The following is a 5,054-nucleotide window of genomic DNA, read 5'->3' as shown; positions in this document are numbered from 1 at the left end:
AGAACAAAAGATGTCCTTCAGCAAGGGTCAGCAACTCAAAGGCCACAGCATGCAGACTAAGCACAGGGATTTCTAACATGGCAGAATTTAGCAAGGCTCTCCACAGGAGGGTAGGATTCCTCCCATCCTGAGACATCCACAAACACCAGAAGGTACTTAGAAACAGAAGGCCTGAGTTCAGTGAAGTCCAATTCCCAAATCCCAGGCCCATTTTCTCAAGGTTGGATCCCTTATGTGGTCTTTGCCCTTCATTAGGTCTTACCAGAGCACACGTGGCACATTTGGAAGTGGGGTTTTTAATTAGGCTCTCCAAAATTTGAAATAAAACCTTTGTCTGAGAAGTTCAGCAATTTTTGTGGTCCCTAGGTGAGTGGCCTGGTGGAAAACTGTAACCAGACATTTTCTCAGACTTATAGGGAAGGAGGTGTCTGCTGCCAGCAGTGTCCACCATCTTTGTTCATCTTGTAGAGTCAGTTCCTGTTTTGCTGAGTCAATCTCACCTGGAATGTATTCTGGACAGTCTAATAAACTGGGCTCCATCAGAGCTCCCTAGTGTTGCAGAGGGCCCACTGATTCTAAGAGTGTCTCCCAGGAGGCCAACTCAGCCTCTGTCATCTGGAGAGTCCCCCTGTTGGTGGTCTTTGCAACAATGGCCACAATTTTAGGCTACCAGAGAGCCTCCACTAAAAGTAAGATTTCTTCTCTTTTTTTATTTCATTTCCTACTAAGGTAAGTAATCCTTTCTCCCTCTATAGAGACATGAGCCATGGTGACTGCATATCGGCAATCAGTAGTGATAAACTTGTCTTTCCCCAGAAGAGTGCCTGAGTCAATGCAAAAAACTCAGCTGGCTGAGCTGAGGTTCCCCTGTTTAGAGCTTGTGCCCAACTAGTGTACCTTGGGTCACCACTGCTGTGCCTGCAAACCTGATTCTGCCTGGGACAAAGCTGCTCTTGTCTATGAATGACACCTTATCTGATGTTGCCAATGGGACATCTATCAGATTAACCCTGGACTGGAGCAGGTCAGTCACCTTAAGGCAGGTTGTGCAGGGTCATCGGCCAGCTGGAGACTGGCAGCAAAGAAACAGTTTTCACAGAACAGCCTCAAACACAGTTTACAGGGACCTGTTTGTTTGTTTGTTTGTTTTTGGAGACAAGGTTTCTCTGTGTAGCCCTGGCTGTCCTGGAACTCCATCTGTAGAATAGGCTGGCCTCAAATTCAGAGATTCATCTGCCTCTGCCTCCCAAGTCCTGGGATTAAAGGCATGCACTATCACCGTCACCCCACCGCATGCCCTGGGCCGGGCTAGACAGTATTCCCTGATTGATACTGGTTTGTTTGTTTACTTTGGTTTGGTTTTTTTGAGACAGAGTTTTCTCTGTGTAGCCCTGGCTTTTTGGCATATTCTCAGTAGACCAAGCTAGCCTCAAACTCGGATACAGGGAGGTTTTAAAAGCAAAGAACACAGAAAAACTACATCCTGGTTGGCAATTGCAGAGGGACATAAAGCAAGCAAGCACTTTAACACAGTGGTTCTCAACCTTCCTAATGCTGTGACCCTTTAATACAGTTTCTTATGTTGTGGTGACCCCCAACCATAAAATTATTTTCATTGCTACTTCATAAGCGTAATTTTGCTACTGTTATGAATCATAATTGTTTTAGTTCAGGAATAGCTGCACAAACCGCTCAGACACCAATCTCAGTCAAATATGGGTGGTTTATTGAACGCAAACCAAGATTGATTATGACCAGTGACATAGTAGGCTAGGGACTCAAACCATGACGCTGGTCTGCCTTTACAGCAGGCTTTTTATAGGAAAACCAAGTGTAGAAGGCAGAGGAGAGGGCAGTGATACATTTTGGCTAATTAGACCAAGTATTATCAGCTAACCTTTAAGCTGATTGGATGGGGTGAAGTATAGGGAAACTTAAGGACTTTCGAGTTCCCTCTCTTGAGGGTCTGGGGCTTCGCAGCTCCTTACCATTCCCATGAGAAAGGATTGTAGCTGGTATTATGGTTTAGCTCAAGCAGAACATATATTTATCATCTCTGTCATTCTTGTATTCTAAGCTGCAAGTATTGAATTGTCAGCTAGGGAAGGCAAAATGGCTGTTCTTATGTTAAGTAGCAAGACCTAGGTATGCCTAGACGGGGCTCAACAAAAATGTAAATATTTTTGGAGATAGAATTTTGCCAAAGGAATTGTGACCTTCAGGTTGAGAACTACTGATTTAACAGATAAAAAATAAAAATAAAATAAAACCTATGTAGTTAGCCTGGGGCATTTCAACTCAAAGTTTCTAGAACAGCGTTGGGTACTTTTCCATGGGACTTTTCACAGCAGGGGTATAAAACAGGGTGTCAGTTGACACAAGATGAAGGAATCTTTGTCCTATCACAGCATTGTGTAGGGCCAGGCATGATAGCACATACCTTTAATCCCAGCACTCAGAGGCAAGAGTCAGGTGGATGGATGTGAGTTCAAGGCCAGTCTGGTCTACAAAGCAAGTCCAGGACACCCAGGGCTACACAGAGAGACCCTGTCTTGAAAAATAAAAACAAAACCAAACAACACTGTGTAGGAAGTAGTGACCTTCTTCAATGAGAAGCTATGTGGCCTTGTTCCTAGAAATTCCCCAACCATAAGCTCAGCTGTCCCCAACTGCCAGGTACACTTTCAAGATTAGCTAGAACTGCTTATTAGCAAAATAACTTGAGTCAGAGCTGACCACCCTGTTCTACCATCCCTACCCCCACCCTCCAGCCCATGAGCTAATTGCAGTTTTTACCTTTATAAACTGACTGTGGAAAACAGGTCAGTGTCACAGTAAGACTCCCAAGTCCTTTCTGTGGCCCTGGTTGCAATCAGCTTGGAAAAGGTGTTCAATAAACCGGCAATATTGCACTGAGATTGGTGTTCCAGTGGTTTGTGTGGCAGCTCTTGTCCTGCAGCATTTGGAGGCCCCAGTGAGATTGTCTAACACCGTCATCATCGACTACTCCTCAGTCTGATAAGTGAACACCACCAAATAGTCGGCTCCTCAGTAAGGAGATAAGTTTTTCTTGGTTTCTGTTTTGTTTCTGGTACAGTCTAGACCCGGCCCGCTGGGGTTCGACTAACGCTCGGGAGGAGAATGTTCTTGTAGAGAGACAGAACACAAGACACAAAGAAGGGGGCAAGTCTGCATTCTGATCAAACTCCATTTATTGAAAAATTTCACAGAGTTTATATAGGCACAGAGGCATGGGTATTTGCGTAAGCAAGGGTTGCTATGGATACCTAACTCTGGAATGCTCCAGTAGGTGTCTACCTTTATGGCTGCTATAATTGCAGAGAGAGAAATTCCAGGAAAGTTGTGAAGGATCTGGTTAGTCAGGAAAAAGCTCCCAGAACTGCTGCTCGCAGGCAGCTGGCCTTTAATCTGATTTTATCAGTAGTCTCACCGGAAAAGGAGTAGCTCGGGGGTCTAGAATCACCAGCCCCCACAATAAACCACAACAGGTGTCTAACTGCCGACCTACGACAAGGTCAGCTGGTTTCTGGTAAATGGCAGACTACTGGAGAAATAGGAACCTAGGCTCCGACAAGATGGCTGAACATTGCCATGTAGCCCGTCCCCTATAGGCGACTAGAAAAATGCTGGATGTGGTGTTAATTTTTTAGTCTGGAGATGAAGGATGCTCCACTTTTCCATCTGGTATAAAGGGGAGAATTACAATCCACCACTTTGAACGTGGGTGGGACGCTCACCTGAGAGTCCCCAGCACACAGCGCTCTGTCTTTGAAACTTGGTTTTGTCGGTGTCTGTCCATGTCTAAGTCAGTGTATGGCTGTAGTTTTCTTGAATTGCTTGAATGTGGCTCTATGTTTCATATTCCAAGGAAAAGCCTAACTTCATATGCTGGCTACTCACCCTCTTAATTTTAACTCATTTCAAGGATTTTCAACAACAACAAAAAAAAGGAGCGGAACTGATAATCTGCCTCTGCTCTTGGAGCCCTGCACCTGCAGTGGAGAGTGACCTGCCTGGATCAAACTGACAGCAAGCCACATCCTGCTACGGGACCTCCAGGTGAGTTCAAGCCAAGCAGTGCTGGCCAGCCCAACGATATTGGAAGGAAGGGGACAGCTCAATGCATTGGAGCCCACATGACAACTGTACTGAGGTGGCCATAGCAAGTGACACCACCCTGCAAGGCTGGGACATGTAGAGTATGAGCCAGATAAACTTTGTAGAGAACATCGGGGGCAGCTGGTGTGTGACCTTGACTTCACTGCCAACAAGCGGTACTATCTCTGTGGAGATGACTACAGTGTGAAACTCCGGGATGCACAGAATGTCACCTAGGGGACCACTCCCACTGGGTGAGGAGTTTGTGCTATGATCACTTTTATGACCGGCTGGTGGATAATGATGATGTCATTGACACCACCCCACCAGGAACAGCATGTTTAGAGGAATACAGATCCCTTGCAGGACAAGGTTGTTGCTATCTTTGAGGAACAAGAAGACAATGTGCATCCATGGCTCTTTGCTTCCCTGCGTTGTGACTGGAGGATAGTTTTTACCGGAGTCCTCAGAGCACTGAAGTACTACATACAGCTCGAGTGGGCCGTGGCATTCCTAGTGGGCCATGGCATTCCTAGTGGGCCGTGGCATTCCTAGTGGGCTGTGGCATTCTGAGTGGCTCAGAACACTGCTGGGTGGTCCTTGGCAGATTCCCAGAAATCTGCAGCTATGAGGTAATTCTCTTTGTACACAAATACCTCTGTGGGAGAGCCAACATTGCTTCTACAGGAGCTCTAGGGGAAATAGCTGAGCTTTGGCCAGAAGCCCATCTGAAGCTGTCAGCACAGTGCTCAGCGTGAGGGGGAGCCATGCTGGACACAGCTGGTGTTCCCATGGGAATCACTGGCTGCCCAGAGTCTGCTGCATTTCTGTTTTCTGGTCTAAGAAACAGAAATGTTGGGGGTTTAAAATTTTACCAATGTGTGTGTACCCCCCTTATTATGCCATATTCTCTCTCTCTCTCTCTCTCTCTCTCT

The 5,054-nt window shown here is 46.2% G+C and overlaps 1 pseudogene; it reads left to right on the top strand.

The window, feature by feature from the left end:
* Positions 1–649: 649 nt before the first annotated feature.
* On the top strand, positions 650–4,674 carry LOC127197758 (EARP and GARP complex-interacting protein 1-like; annotated as a pseudogene).
* Positions 4,675–5,054: the final 380 nt, after the last annotated feature.

Source organism: Acomys russatus, chromosome 13 (assembly GCF_903995435.1).
Source record: "Acomys russatus chromosome 13, mAcoRus1.1, whole genome shotgun sequence".
Classification (NCBI taxonomy): domain Eukaryota; kingdom Metazoa; phylum Chordata; class Mammalia; order Rodentia; family Muridae; genus Acomys; species Acomys russatus.
This window is presented reverse-complemented; position numbering and strand designations above follow the sequence as displayed.